We start from the raw sequence: 18169 nt of genomic DNA on the forward strand, positions 1-18169 counted from the left end.
ATCCAAGTGCCCATGGCAAATGATGCTCCTAGGAAGTTGTACCCAGCCACGGTATATAACCTTCCAAAAAATAGATACACAGAATCCTACCGAATCTTTGTGCTTATAGAGAGACGACAACCCCTTCTATCCAAGTGTCGATGGCAAATGATGGCACCTAGGAAGATGTACTCAGCCACGGTATATAACCATCTAAAAAATTCATACACAGAATCCTACCGGATCTTTGTGCTTATAGAGAGACGACAACCCCTTCTATCCAAGTGTCAATGGCAAATGATGCAACCTGGGAAGATGTAGCCAGCCACGGTATTTAACCATCTTAAAGATTGATACACAGAATCCTACCGATCCCTTGTGTTTATAGAGAGACGGAAACCTCTTCTATCCAGGTACCCATGGCAAATAATGGCACCTAGGAAGTTTTACCCAGCCACCATATATAACAATGTTGATATTATTTACACAGAACCCTACCGATCCCTTGTGTTTATAGAGAGACGGAAACCTCTTCTATCCAAGTACCCATGGCAAATGATGCCACCTAGAAAGTTGCACCCAGCCACGGTATATAACCATGTTAAGAAAATTGATACACAGAATCCTACCGATTCTTTGTGCTTTTAGAGAGACGAGAACCCCTTCTATCTAAGTGCCCATGGCAAATGATGCCACCTAGGAAGTTATACCTAGTCATAGAAAATAACCATGTTTTGAAAATTTAGAAACAGAATGCTACCGATTTCTTATGCTTATTGAGAGACGGAAACCCCTTCTATCCAAGTGCCCATGGCAAATGATGCCACCTGGGAAGTTGTACCCAGCCACGGTATATAACCATCTAAAAAATTGATACACAGAATCCTACCGAATCTTTGTGCTTATAGAGAGACGACAACCCCTTCTCTCTAAGTGTCCATGGCAAATGATGCCACCTAGAAAGTTTTACCCAGCCACGGTATTTAACCATCTTAAAAATTGATACACAGAATCCTACCGATTCTTTGTGGTTATAGAAAGACGGCAACCCCTTCTATCCAAAAACCCATGGCAAATGATGCCACCTAGAAAGTTTTATCCAGCCACCATATAAAACCGTGTTAATATTTTTTACACAGAATCCTACCGATTCCATGTGTTTATAGAGAGACGGAAACCTCTTCTATCCAAGTACCCATGGCAAATAATGGCACCTAGGAAGTTTCACCCAGCCACCATATATAACAATGTTTATATTTTATACACAGAATCCTACCGATCCCTTGTGTTTATAGGGAGACGGAAACCCCTTCTATCCAAGTACCCATGGCAAATTATGCCACCTTGGAAGTTTTACCTAGCCATTATAAAAAACCATGTTTTAAAAATTTATAAACAGAATGCTACTGATTTTTTTATGCTTATTGAGAGACGGAAACCTCTTCTATCCAAGTGCCCATGGCAAATGATGCCACCTAGAAAGTTGCACCCAGCCACGGTAAATAACCATGTTAAAAAAATTGATGGACAGAATCCAACCGATTCTTTGTACTTTTCGAGAGACGGAAACCTCTTCAATCCAAGTGCCCATGGTAAATGATGCCACCTGGGAAGCTGTACAAAGCCACGGTATTTAACCATCTTAAAAATTGATACACAGAATCGTACCGATTCCTTGTGGTTATAGAGAGACGGCAACCCCTTCTGTCCAAGTACCCATGGCAAATGATGCCACCTAGAACGTTTTACCCAGCCACGGTATTTAACCATCTTAAAAATTGATACAAAGAATCCTACCGATTCTTGTGGTTATAGAGGGACGGCAATCCCTTCTATCCAATACCCATGGCAAATGATGCCACCTAGAAAGTTTTATCCAGCCACCATATAAAACCGTTTTAATACTTTTTACACAGAATCCTACCGATTCCATGTGTTTATAGAGAGACGGAAACCTCTTCTATCCAGGTACCCATGGCAAATAATGGCACCTAGGAAGTTTTACCCAGCCACCATATATAACAATGTTGATATTATTTACACAGAATCCTACCGATCCCTTGTGTTTATAGAGAGACGGAAACCCCTTCTATCCAAGTACCCATGGCAAATGATGCCACCTAGAAAGTTGCACCCAGCCACGGTATATAACCATCCAAAAAATAGATACACAGAATCCTTCCGAATCTTTGTGCTTATAGAGAGACGACAACCCCTTCTATCCAAGTGTCATTGGCAAATGATGCCACCTGGGAAGTTTTACCCAGCCACGGTTTATAACCATCTTAAAATTGATACACAGAATCCTACCGATTCCTTGTGGTTATAGAGGGACGGCAACCCCTTCTAATTAAGTACCCATGGCAAATGATGCCACCTAGAAAGTTTTACCCAGCCACCGTATATAACAATGTTGATATTTTATGCACAGAATCCTGCCGATCCCTTGTGTTTATAGAGCGACGGAAACCCCTTCTATCCAAGTACCCATGGCAAATAATGCCACCTTGGAAGTTTTACCTAGCCATTACAAAAAACCATGTTTTAAAAATTTATAAACAGAATGCTACTGATTTTTTTATGCTTTTTGAGTGACGGAAACCTCTTCTATCCAAGTGCCCATGGCAAATGATGCCACCTCGAAAGTTGTACCCAGCCACGGTATATAACCATGTTAAAATAATTGATACACAGAATCCTACCGATTCTTTGTGCTTTTAGAGAGACGACAACTCCTTCTATCCAAGTGTCCATGGCAAATGATGCCACTTAGGAAATTGTACCCAGCCACGGTATATACCCATCCAAAAAATTGATAAACAGAATCCTGCCGAATCTTTGTGGTTATAGAGAGACGGCAACCCCTTCTATCCAAGTGCCCATGGCAAATGATGCTCCTAGGAAGTTGTACCCAGCCACGGTATATAACCTTCCAAAAAATAGATACACAGAATCCTACCGAATCTTTGTGCTTATAGAGAGACGACAACCCCTTCTATCCAAGTGTCGATGGCAAATGATGGCACCTAGGAAGATGTACTCAGCCACGGTATATAACCATCTAAAAAATTCATACACAGAATCCTACCGGATTTTTGTGCTTATAGAGAGACGACAACCCCTTCTATCCAAGTGTCAATGGCAAATGATGCAACCTGGGAAGATGTAGCCAGCCACGGTATTTAACCATCTTAAAGATTGATACACAGAATCCTACCGATCCCTTGTGTTTATAGAGAGACGGAAACCTCTTCTATCCAGGTACCCATGGCAAATAATGGCACCTAGGAAGTTTTACCCAGCCACCATATATAACAATGTTGATATTATTTACACAGAATCCTACCGATCCCTTGTGTTTATAGAGAGACGGAAACCCCTTCTATCCAAGTACCCATGGCAAATGATGCCACCTAGAAAGTTGCACCCAGCCACGGTATATAACCATCCAAAAAATAGATACACAGAATCCTTCCGAATCTTTGTGCTTATAGAGAGACGACAACCCCTTCTATCCAAGTGCCCTTGGCAAATGATACCACCTAGGAAGTTGTACCCAGCCACGGTATATAACCATCTAAAAAATTGATACACAGAATCCTACCGAATCTTTGTGCTTATAGAGAGACGACAACCCCTTCTATCCAAGTGTCATTGGCAAATGATGCCACCTGGGAAGTTTTACCCAGCCACGGTATATAACCATCTAAAAAATTCATACACAGAATCCTACCGGATCTTTGTGCTTATAGAGAGACGACAACCCCTTCTATCCAAGTGTCAATGGCAAATGATGCAACCTGGGAAGATGTAGCCAGCCACGGTATTTAACCATCTTAAAGATTGATACACAGAATCCTACCGATCCCTTGTGTTTATAGAGAGACGGAAACCTCTTCTATCCAGGTACCCATGGCAAATAATGGCACCTAGGAAGTTTTACCCAGCCACCATATATAACAATGTTGATATTATTTACACAGAATCCTACCGATCCCTTGTGTTTATAGAGAGACGGAAACCCCTTCTATCCAAGTACCCATGGCAAATGATGCCACCTAGAAAGTTGCACCCAGCCACGGTATATAACCATCCAAAAAATAGATACACAGAATCCTTCCGAATCTTTGTGCTTATAGAGAGACGACAACCCCTTCTATCCAAGTGCCCTTGGCAAATGATACCACCTAGGAAGTTGTACCCAGCCACGGTATATAACCATCTAAAAAATTGATACACAGAATCCTACCGAATCTTTGTGCTTATAGAGAGACGACAACCCCTTCTATCCAAGTGTCATTGGCAAATGATGCCACCTGGGAAGTTTTACCCAGCCACGGTTTATAACCATCTTAAAATTGATACACAGAATCCTACCGATTCCTTGTGGTTATAGAGGGACGGCAACCCCTTCTAATTAAGTACCCATGGCAAATGATGCCACCTAGAAAGTTTTACCCAGCCACCGTATATAACAATGTTGATATTTTATGCACAGAATCCTGCCGATCCCTTGTGTTTATAGAGCGACGGAAACCCCTTCTATCCAAGTACCCATGGCAAATAATGCCACCTTGGAAGTTTTACCTAGCCGTTACAAAAAACCATGTTTTAAAAATTTATAAACAGAATGCTACTGATTTTTTTATGCTTTTTGGGTGACGGAAACCTCTTCTATCCAAGTGCCCATGGCAAATGATGCCACCTCGAAAGTTGTACCCAGCCACGGTATATAACCATTTTAAAATAATTGATACACAGAATCCTACCGATTCTTTGTGCTTTTAGAGAGACGACAACCCCTTCTATCCAAGTGTCCATGGCAAATGATGCCACTTAGGAAATTGTACCCAGCCACGGTATATACCCATCCAAAAAATTGATAAACAGAATCCTGCCGAATCTTTGTGGTTATAGAGAGACGGCAACCCCTTCTATCCAAGTGCCCATGGCAAATGATGCTCCTAGGAAGTTGTACCCAGCAACGGTATATAACCTTCCAAAAAATAGATACACAGAATCCTACCGAATCTTTGTGCTTATAGAGAGACGACAACCCCTTCTATCCAAGTGTCGATGGCAAATGATGGCACCTAGGAAGATGTACTCAGCCACGGTATATAACCATCTAAAAAATTCATACACAGAATCCTACCGGATCTTTGTGCTTATAGAGAGACGACAACCCCTTCTATCCAAGTGTCAATGGCAAATGATGCAACCTGGGAAGATGTAGCCAGCCACGGTATTTAACCATCTTAAAGATTGATACACAGAATCCTACCGATCCCTTGTGTTTATAGAGAGACGGAAACCCCTTCTATCCAAGTAACCATGGCAAATAATGCCACCTAGGAAGTTTTACCCAGCCACCATATATAACAATGTTGATAATTTATACACAGAATCCTAACGATTCTATGTGTTTATAAAGAGACGGAAACCCCTTCTATCCAAGTACCCATGGCAAATACTTCAACCTTGGAAGTTTTACCTAGCCATTACAAATAAGCATGTTTTAAAAATTTAGAAACAGAATGCTACCCATTTCTTAGGCTTATTGAGAGACGGAAACCTCTTCTATCCAAATGCCCATGGCGAATGATGCCACCTAGAAAGTTGCACCCAGCCACGGTATATAACCATGTTAAAATAATTGATAGACAGAATCCTACCGATTCTTTGTGCTTTTAGAGAGACGACAACCCCTTCTATCCAAGTGCCCATGGCAAATGATGCTCCTAGGAAGTTGTACCCAGCCACGGTATATAACCATCTAAAAAATTGATACACAGAATCCTACCGAATCTTTGTGCTTATAGAGAGACGACAATCCCTTCTATCCAAGTGTCGATGGCAAATGATGGCACCTAGGAAGATGTACTCAGCAACGGTATATAACCATCTAAAAAATTGATACACAGAATCCTACCGGATCTTTGTGCTTATAGAGAGACGACAACCCCTTCTATCCAAGTGTCCATGGCAAATGATGCAACCTGGGAAGTTGTACCCAGCCACGGTATTTAACCATCTTAAAGATTGATACACAGAATCCTACCGATCCCTTTTGTTTATAGAGAGACGGAAACCCCTTCTATCCAAGTAACCATAGCAAATAATGCCACCTAGGAAGTTTTACCCAGCCACCATATCTAACCATGTTAATATTTTATACACAGAATCCTACCGATTCCATGTGTTTATAGAGAGACGGAAACTCCTTCTATTCAAGTGCCCATGGTGAATGATGCCACCTAGAAAGTTATACCTAGTCATAGCAAATAACCATGTTTTAAAAATTTAGAAACAGAATGCTACCGATTTCTTATTCTTATTGAGAGACGGAAACCTCTTCTATCCAAGTGCCAATGGCAAATGATGCCACCTGGGAAGTTGTACCCAGCCACGGTATATAACCATCTTAAAAAAATTGATACACAGAATCCTACCGAACCTTTGTGCTTAAAGAGAGACGACAACCCCTTCTCTCCAAGTGCATATGGCAAATGATGCCACCTGGGAAGTTGTACCCAGCCACGGTATATAACCATCCAGAAAATTGATACACAGAATCCTGCCGAATCTTTGCGGTTATAGAGAGACGGCAACCCCTTCTATCCAACTACCCATGACAAATAATGCCACCTAGGAAGTTTTACCCAGCCACCATATATAACAATGTTGATATTTTATACACAGAATCCTAACGATTCTATGTGTTTATAGAGAGACGGAAACCCCTTCTATCCAAGTACCCATGGCAAATACTTCAACCTTGGAAGTTTTACCTAGCCATTACAAATAAGCATGTTTTAAAAATTTAGAAACAGAATGCTACCCATTTCTTAGCCTTATTGAGAGACGGAAACCTCTTCTATCCAAGTGCCCATGGCAAATGATGCCACCTAGAAAGTTGCACCCAGCCACGGTATATAACCATGTTGAAATATTTGATAGACAGAATCCTACCGATTCTTTGTGCTTTTAGAGAGACGACAACCCCTTCTATCCAAGTGCCCATGGCAAATGATGCCACTTAGGAAATTGTACCCAGCCACTGTATATACCCATCCAAAAAATTGATAAACAGAATCCTGCCGAATCTTTGTGGTTATAGAGAGACGGCAACCCCTTCTATCCAAGTGCCCATGGCAAATGATGCTCCTAGGAAGTTGTACCCAGCCACGGTATATAACCTTCCAAAAAATAGATACACAGAATCCTACCGAATCTTTGTGCTTATAGAGAGACGACAACCCCTTCTATCCAAGTGTCGATGGCAAATGATGGCACCTAGGAAGATGTACTCAGCCACGGTATATAACCATCTAAAAAATTCATACACAGAATCCTACCGGATCTTTGTGCTTATAGAGAGACGACAACCCCTTCTATCCAAGTGTCAATGGCAAATGATGCAACCTGGGAAGATGTAGCCAGCCACGGTATTTAACCATCTTAAAGATTGATACACAGAATCCTACCGATCCCTTGTGTTTATAGAGAGACGGAAACCTCTTCTATCCAGGTACCCATGGCAAATAATGGCACCTAGGAAGTTTTACCCAGCCACCATATATAACAATCTTGATATTATTTACACAGAATCCTACCGATCCCTTGTGTTTATAGAGAGACGGAAACCCCTTCTATCCAAGTACCCATGGCAAATGATGCCACCTAGAAAGTTGCACCCAGCCACGGTATATAACCATCCAAAAAATAGATACACAGAATCCTTCCGAATCTTTGTGCTTATAGAGAGACGACAACCCCTTCTATCCAAGTGCCCTTGGCAAATGATACCACCTAGGAAGTTGTACCCAGCCACGGTATATAACCATCTAAAAAATTGATACACAGAATACTACCGAATCTTTGTGCTTATAGAGAGACGACAACCCCTTCTATCCAAGTGTCATTGGCAAATGATGCCACCTGGGAAGTTTTACCCAGCCACGGTTTATAACCATCTTAAAATTGATACACAGAATCCTACCGATTCCTTGTGGTTATAGAGGGACGGCAACCCCTTCTAATTAAGTACCCATGGCAAATGATGCCACCTAGAAAGTTTTACCCAGCCACCGTATATAACAATGTTGATATTTTATGCACAGAATCCTGCCGATCCCTTGTGTTTATAGAGCGACGGAAACCCCTTCTATCCAAGTACCCATGGCAAATAATGCCACCTTGGAAGTTTTACCTAGCCATTACAAAAAACCATGTTTTAAAAATTTATAAACAGAATGCTACTGATTTTTTTATGCTTTTTGAGTGACGGAAACCTCTTCTATCCAAGTGCCCATGGCAAATGATGCCACCTCGAAAGTTGTACCCAGCCACGGTATATAACCATGTTAAAATAATTGATACACAGAATCCTACCGATTCTTTGTGCTTTTAGAGAGACGACAACCCCTTCTATCCAAGTGTCCATGGCAAATGATGCCACTTAGGAAATTGTACCCAGCCACGGTATATACCCATCCAAAAAATTGATAAACAGAATCCTGCCGAATCTTTGTGGTTATAGAGAGACGGCAACCCCTTCTATCCAAGTGCCCATGGCAAATGATGCTCCTAGGAAGTTGTACCCAGCCACGGTATATAACCTTCCAAAAAATAGATACACAGAATCCTACCGAATCTTTGTGCTTATAGAGAGACGACAACCCCTTCTATCCAAGTGTCGATGGCAAATGATGGCACCTAGGAAGATGTACTCAGCCACGGTATATAACCATCTAAAAAATTCATACACAGAATCCTACCGGATCTTTGTGCTTATAGAGAGACGACAACCCCTTCTATCCAAGTGTCAATGGCAAATGATGCAACCTGGGAAGATGTAGCCAGCCATTGTATTTAACCATCTTAAAGATTGATACACAGAATCCTACCGATCCCTTGTGTTTATAGAGAGACGGAAACCCCATCTATCCAAGTGCCCATGGCAAATGATGCCACCTAGAAAGTTGCAACCAGCCACGGTATATAACCATCTGTAAAATTGATACACAGAATCCTACCGATTCTTTGTGCTTTTAGAGAGACGACAACCCCTTCTATCCAAGTGTATATGGCCAATGATGCCACCTGGGAAGTTGTACCCAGCCACGGTATTTAACCATCTTAAAAATTGATACACAGAATCCTACCGATTCCTTTTGGCAATACAGAGACGGCAACCCCATCAATCCAAGTGCCCATGGCAAATGATGCCACCTAGAAAGTTGCAACCAGCCACGGTATATAACCATCTTAAAGAAATTGATACACAGAATCCTACCGAACCTTTGTGCTTAAAGAGAGACGACAACCCCTTCTCTCCAAGTGTATATGGCAAATGATGCCGCCTGGGAAGTTGTACCCAGCCACGGTATATAACCATCCAAAAATTGATACACAGAATCCTGCCGAATCTCTGTGGTTATAGAGAGACGGCAACCCCTTCTATCCAACTACCCATGACAAATAATGCCACCTAGGAAGTTTTACCCAGCCACCATATATACCAATGTTGATATTTTATACACAGAATCCTAACGATTCTATGTGTTTATAAAGAGACGGAAACCCCTTTTATCCAAGTACCCATGGCAAATACTTCAACCTTGGAAGTTTTACCTAGCCATTACAAATAAGCATGTTTTAAAAATTTAGAAACAGAATGCTACCCATTTCTTAGGCTTATTGAGAGACGGAAACCTCTTCTATCCAAAAACTCATGGCAAATGATGCCACCTAGAAAGTTTTACCCAGCCACCATATATAACCATGTATATATTTTATACACAGAATCCTACCGATTCCATGTGTTTATAGAGAGACGGCAACCCCATCTATCCAAGTGCCCATGGCAAATGATGCCACCTAGAAAGTTGCAACCAGCCACGGTATATAACCATCTTAAAAGATTTGATACACAGAATCCTACCGATTCCTTGTGCTTTCAGAGAGACGACAACCACATCTATCAAAGTGCCCATGGCAAATGATGCCACCTAGAAAGTTGCAACCAGCCACGGTATATAACCATCTTAAAAAAATTGATACACAGAATCCTACCGAACCTTTGTGCTTAAAGAGAGACGACAACCCCTTCTCTCCAAGTGTATATGGCAAATGATGCCGCCTGGGAAGTTGTACCCAGCCACGGTATATAACCATCCAAAAAATTGATACACAGAATCCTGCCGAATCTCTGTGGTTATAGAGAGACGGCAACCCCTTCTATCCAACTACCCATGACAAATAATGCCACCTAGGAAGTTTTACCCAGCCACCATATATACCAATGTTGATATTTTATACACAGAATCCTAACGTTTCTATGTGTTTATAGAGAGACGGAAACCCCTTTTATCCATGTACCCATGGCAAATACTTCAACCTTGGAAGTTTTACCTAGCCATTACAAATAAGCATGTTTTAAAAATTTAGAAACAGAATGCTACCCATTTCTTAGGCTTATTGAGAGACGGAAACCTCTTCTATCCAAAAACTCATGGCAAATGATGCCACCTAGAAAGTTTTACCCAGCCACCATATATAACCATGTATATATTTTATACACAGAATCCTACCGATTCCATGTGTTTATAGAGAGACGGAAACTCCTTCTATCCAAGTTCCCATCGCAAATGATGCCACCTAGAAAGTTGCACCCAGCAACGGTATATAACCATGTTAAAATAATTGATAGACAGAATCCTGCCGATTCTTTGTGCTTTTAGAGAGACGACAACCCCTTCTATCCAAGTGCCCATGGTAAATGATGCTCCTAGGAAGTTGTACCCAGCCACGGTATATAACCATCTAAAAAATTGATACACAGAATCCTACCGAACCTTTGTGCTTAAAGAGAGACGACAACCCCTTCTCTCCAAGTGTATATGGCAAATGATGCCGCCTGGGAAGTTGTACCCAGCCACGGTATATAACCATCCAAAAAATTGATACACAGAATCCTGCCGAATCTCTGTGGTTATAGAGAGACGGCAACCCCTTCTATCCAACTACCCATGACAAATAATGCCACCTAGGAAGTTTTACCCAGCCACCATATATACCAATGTTGATATTTTATACACAGAATCCTAACGATTCTATGTGTTTATAAAGAGACGGAAACCCCTTTTATCCAAGTACCCATGGCAAATACTTCAACCTTGGAAGTTTTACCTAGCCATTACAAATAAGCATGTTTTAAAAATTTAGAAACAGAATGCTACCCATTTCTTAGGCTTATTGAGAGACGGAAACCTCTTCTATCCAAAAACTCATGGCAAATGATGCCACCTAGAAAGTTTTACCCAGCCACCATATATAACCATGTATATATTTTATACACAGAATCCTACCGATTCCATGTGTTTATAGAGAGACGGCAACCCCATCTATCCAAGTGCCCATGGCAAATGATGCCACCTAGAAAGTTGCAACCAGCCACGGTATATAACCATCTTAAAAGATTTGATACACAGAATCCTACCGATTCTTTGTGCTTTCAGAGAGACGACAACCACATCTATCCAAGTGCCCATGGCAAATGATGCCACCTAGAAAGTTGCAACCAGCCACGGTATATAACCATCTTAAAAAAATTGATACACAGAATCCTACCGAACCTTTGTGCTTAAAGAGAGACGACAACCCCTTCTCTCCAAGTGTATATGGCAAATGATGCCGCCTGGGAAGTTGTACCCAGCCACGGTATATAACCATCCAAAAAATTGATACACAGAATCCTGCCGAATCTCTGTGGTTATAGAGAGACGGCAACCCCTTCTATCCAACTACCCATGACAAATAATGCCACCTAGGAAGTTTTACCCAGCCACCATATATACCAATGTTGATATTTTATACACAGAATCCTAACGTTTCTATGTGTTTAAAGAGAGACGGAAACCCCTTTTATCCATGTACCCATGGCAAATACTTCAACCTTGGAAGTTTTACCTAGCCATTACAAATAAGCATGTTTTAAAAATTTAGAAACAGAATGCTACCCATTTCTTAGGCTTATTGAGAGACGGAAACCTCTTCTATCCAAAAACTCATGGCAAATGATGCCACCTAGAAAGTTTTACCCAGCCACCATATATAACCATGTATATATTTTATACACAGAATCCTACCGATTCCATGTGTTTATAGAGAGACGGAAACTCCTTCTATCCAAGTTCCCATCGCAAATGATGCCACCTAGAAAGTTGCACCCAGCAACGGTATATAACCATGTTAAAATAATTGATAGACAGAATCCTGCCGATTCTTTGTGCTTTTAGAGAGACGACAACCCCTTCTATCCAAGTGCCCATGGTAAATGATGCTCCTAGGAAGTTGTACCCAGCCACGGTATATAACCATCTAAAAAATTGATACACAGAATCCTACCGAATCTTTGTGCTTATAGAGAGACGACAACCCCTTCTATCCAAGTGTCGATGGCAAATGATGGCACCTAGGAAGATGTACCCAGCCACGGTATATAACCATCTAAAAAATTGATACACAAATTCCTACCGGATCTTTGTGCTTATAGAGAGACGGCAACCCCTTTTATCCAAGTACCCATGGCAAATACTTCAACCTTGGAAGTTTTACCTAGCCATTACAAATAAGCATGTTTTAAAAATTTAGAAACAGAATGCTACCCATTTCTTAGGCTTATTGAGAGACGGAAACCTCTTCTATCCAAAAACTCATGGCAAATGATGCCACCTAGAAAGTTTTACCCAGCCACCATATATAACCATGTATATATTTTATACACAGAATCCTACCGATTCCATTTGTTTATAGAGAGACGGCAACCCCATCTATCCAAGTGCCCATGGCAAATGATGCCACCTAGAAAGTTGCAACCAGCCACGGTATATAACCATCTTAAAAGAATTGATACACAGAATCCTACCGATTCTTTGTGCTTTCAGAGAGACGACAACCACATCTATCCAAGTGCCCATGGCATATGATGCCACCTAGAAAGTTGCAACCAGCCACGGTATATAACCATCTTAAAAAAATTGATACACAGAATCCTACCGAACCTTTGTGCTTAAAGAGAGACGACAACCCCTTCTCTCCAAGTGTATATGGCAAATGATGCCGCCTGGGAAGTTGTACCCAGCCACGGTATATAACCATCCAAAAAATTGATACACAGAATCCTGCCGAATCTCTGTGGTTATAGAGAGAGGGCAACCCCTTCTATCCAACTACCCATGACAAATAATGCCACCTAGGAAGTTTTACCCAGCCACCATATATACCAATGTTGATATTTTATACACAGAATCCTAACGTTTCTATGTGTTTATAGAGAGACGGAAACCCCTTTTATCCAAGTACCCATGGCAAATACTTCAACCTTGGAAGTTTTACCTAGCCATTACAAATAAGCATGTTCTAAAAATTTAGAAACAGAATGCTACCCATTTCTTAGGCTTATTGAGAGACGGAAACCTCTTCTATCCAAAAACTCATGGCAAATGATGCCACCTAGAAAGTTTTACCCAGCCACCATATATAACCATGTATATATTTTATACACAGAATCCTACCGATTCCATGTGTTTATAGAGAGACGGAAACTCTTTCTATCCAAGTTCCCATCGCAAATGATGCCACCTAGAAAGTTGCACCCAGCAACGGTATATAACCATGTTAAAATAATTGATAGACAGAATCCTGCCGATTCTTTGTGCTTTTAGAGAGACGACAACCCCTTCTATCCAAGTGCCCATGGTAAATGATGCTCCTAGGAAGTTGTACCCAGCCACGGTATATAACCATCTAAAAAATTGATACACAGAATCCTACCGAATCTTTGTGCTTATAGAGAGATGACAACCCCTTCTATCCAAGTGTCGATGGCAAATGATGGCACCTAGGAAGATGTACCCAGCCACGGTATATAACTATCTAAAAAATTGATACACAAATTCCTACCGGATCTTTGTGCTTATAGAGAGACGACAACCCCTTCTATCCAAGTGTCAATGGCAAATGATGCAACCTGGGAAGTTGAACCCAGCGACGGTATTTAACCATCTTAAAGATTGATACACAGAATCCTACCGATCCCTTGTGTTTATAGAGAGACGGAAACCCATTCTATCCAAGTAACCATGGCAAATAATGCCACCTAGGAAGTTTTACCCAGCCACCATATATAACAATGTTGATATTTTATACACAGAATCCTAACGATTCTATGTGTTTATAAAGAGACGGAAACCCCTTCTATCCAGGTACCCATGGCAAATACTTCAACCTTGGAAGTTTTACCTAGCCATTACAAATAAGCATGTTTTAAAAATTTAGAAACAGAATGCTACCCATTTCTTAGGCTTATTGAGAGACGGAAACCTCTTCTATCCAAGTGCCCATGGCGAATGATGCCACCTAGAAAGTTGCAACCAGCCACGGTATATAACCATCTTAAAAAAATTGATACACAGAATCCTACCGATTCTTTGTGCTTTTAGAGAGACGACAACCCCTTCTATCCAAGTGCCCATGGCGAATGATGCCACCTAGAAAGTTGTAGCCAGCCACGGTATATAACCATCTTAAAAATTGATATACAGAATCATACCGCTTCCTTGTGGTTATACAGAGACGGCAACCCCATCTATCCAAGTGCCCATGGCAAATGATGCCACCTAGAAAGTTGCAACCAGCCACGGTATATAACCATCTGTAAAATTGATACACAGAATCCTACCGATTCTTTGTGCTTTTAGAGAGACGACAACCCCTTCTATCCAAGTGTATATGGCCAATGATGCCACCTGGGAAGTTGTACCCAGCCACGGTATTTAACCATCTTAGAAATTGATACACAGAATCCTACCGATTCCTTTTGGTAATACAGAGACGGCAACCCCATCTATCCAAGTGCCCATGGCAAATGATGCCACCTAGAAAGTTGCAACCAGCCACGGTATATAACCATCTTAAAAGAATTGATACACAGAATCCTACCGATTCTTTGTGCTTTTAGAGAGACGACAACCCCTTCTATCCAAGTGCCCATGGCGAATGATGCCACCTAGAAAGTTGTACCCAGCCACGGTATATAACCATCTTAAAAAAATTGATAAACAGAATCCTACCGATTCTTTGTGCTTTTAGAGAGACGACAACCCCTTCTATCCAAGTGCCCATGGCGAATGATGCCACCTAGAAAGTTGTACCCAGCCACGGTATTTAACCATCTTAAAAATTGATACACAGAATCCTACCGATTCCTTTTGGTAATACAGAGACGGCAACCCCATCTATCCAAGTGCCCATGGCAAATGATGCCACCTAGAAAGTTGCAACCAGCCACGGTATATAACCATCTTAAAAGAAATGATACACAGAATCCTACCGATTCTTTGTGCTTTCAGAGAGACGACAACCCCATCTATCCAAGTGCCCATGGCAAATGATGCCACCTAGAAAGTTGCAACCAGCCACGGTATATAACCATCTTAAAAAAATTGATACACAGAATCCTACCGAACCTTTGTGCTTAAAGAGAGACGACAACCCCTTCTCTCCAAGTGTATATGGCAAATGATGCTACCTGGGAAGTTGTACCAAGCCACGGTATATAACCATCCAAAAAATTGATACACAGAATCCTGCCGAATCTTTGTGGTTATAGAGAGACGGCAACCCCTTCTATCCAACTACCCATGACAAATAATGCCACCTAGTAAGTTTTACCCAGCCACCATATATAACAATGTTGATATTTTATACACAGAATCCTAACGACTCTATGTGTTTATAGAGAGACGGAAACCCCTTTTATCCAAGTACCCATGGCAAATACTTCAACCTTGGAAGTTTTACCTAGCCATTACAAATAAGCATGTTTTAAAAATTTAGAAACAGAATGCTACCCATTTCTTAGGCTTATTGAGAGACGGAAACCTCTTCTATCCAAGTGCCCATGGCAAATGATGCCACCTAGAAAGTTGCACCCAGCAACGGTATATAACCATATTAAAATAATTGATAGACAGAATCCTACCGATTCTTTGTGCTTTTAGAGAGACGACAACCCCTTCTATCCAAGTGCCCATGGTAAATGATGCTCCTAGGAAGTTGTACCCAGCCACGGTATATAACCATCTAAAAAATTGATACACAGAATCCTACCGAATCTTTGTGCTTATAGAGAGACGACAACCCCTTCTATCCAAGTGTCGATGGCAAATGATGGCACCTAGGAAGATGTACCCAGCCACGGTATATAACCATCTAAAAAATTGATACACAGAATCCTACCGGATCTTTGTGCTTATAGAGAGACGACAACCCCTTCTATCCAAGTGTCAATGGCAAATGATGCAACCTGGGAACTTGAACCCAGCCACGGTATTTAACCATCTTAAAAATTGATACACAGAATCCTACAGATTCCTTTTGGTTATACAGAGACGGCAACCCCATCTATCCAAGTGCCCATGACAAATGATGCCACCTAGAAAGTTGTACCCAGCCACAGTATATAACCATCTTAAAAATTGATATACAGAATCATACCGATTCCTTGTGGTTATACAGAGACGGCAACCCCATCTATCCAAGTGTCGATGGCAAATGATGCCACCTAGAAAGTTGCAACCAGCCACGGTATATAACCATCTGTAAAATTGATACACAGAATCCTACCGATTCTTTGTGCTTTTAGAGAGACGACAACCCCTTCTATCCAAGTGTATATGGCAAATGATGCCACCTGGGAAGTTGTACCCAGCCACGGTATTTAACCATCTTAAAAATTGATACACAGAGTCCTACCGATTCTTTGTGCTTTTAGAGAGACGACAACCCCTTCTATCCAAGTGTATATGGCAAATGATGCCACCTAGGAAGTTTTACCCAGCCACGGTATATAACCATCTGTAAAATTGATACACAGAATCCTACCGATTCTTTGTGCTTTTAGAGAGACGACAATCCCTTCTATCCAAGTGTATATGGCAAATGATGCCACCTGGGAAGTTGTGCCCAGCCACGGTATTTAACCATCTTAAAAATTGATACACAGAATCCTACCGATTCCTTTTGGTTATACAGAGACGGCAACCCTATCTATCCAAGTGCCCATGACAAATGATGCCACCTAGAAAGTTGCAACCAGCCACGGTATATAACCATCTTAAAAAAATTGATACACAGAATCCTACCGAACCTTTGTGCTTAAAGAGAGACGACAACTCCCTCTCTCCAAGTGTATATGGCAAATGATGCCACCTGGGAAGTTTTACCCAGCAACCATATATAACAATGTTAATATTTTATACACAGAATCCTACCGATTCTTTGTGCTTTTAGAGAGACGACAACCCCTTCTATCCAAGTGCCCATGGCAAATGATGCCACCTGGGAAGTTGTACCCAGCCACCATATATAACCATGTTAATATTTTATACACAGAATCCTACCGATTCCATGTGTTTATAGAGAGACGGAAACTCCTTCTATTCAAGTGCCCATGGTGAATGATGCCACCTAGAAAGTTATACCTAGTCATAGCAAATAACCATGTTTTAAAAATTTAGAAACAGAATGCTACCGATTTCTTATTCTTACTGAGAGACGGAAACCTCTTCTATCCAAGTGCCCATGGGAATGATGCCACCTGGGAAGTTGTACCCAGCCACGGTATATAACCATCTTAAAAATTGATACACAGAATTCTACCGATTCCTTGTGGTTATACAGAGACGGCAACCCCTTCTATTCAAGTTCCCATCGCAAATGATGCCACCTAGAAAGTTGCACCCAGCCACGGTATATAACCCTTTTAAGAAAATTGATACACAGAATCCTACCGATTCTTTGGGTTTTAGAGAGACGACAACCCCTTCTATCCAAGTGCCCATGGCAAATGATGCCACCTAGAAAGTTATACCTAGTCATAGCAAATAACCATGTTTTTAAAATTTAGAAACAGAATGCTACCGATTTCTCATGCTTATTGAGAGACGGAAACCTCTTCTATCCAAGTGCCCATGGCAAATGATGCCACCTGGGAAGTTGTACCCAGCCACGGTATATAACCATCTAAAAAATTGATACACAGAATCCTACCGAATCTTTGTGCTTATAGAGAGACGACAACCCCTTCTATCCAAGTTCCAATTGCAAATGATGCCACCTAGAA

The sequence above is a fragment of the Rhopilema esculentum genome, chromosome 11, assembly GCF_057945365.1.
Source record: "Rhopilema esculentum isolate cy_ngs chromosome 11, ASM5794536v1, whole genome shotgun sequence".
Taxonomy (NCBI): domain Eukaryota; kingdom Metazoa; phylum Cnidaria; class Scyphozoa; order Rhizostomeae; family Rhizostomatidae; genus Rhopilema; species Rhopilema esculentum.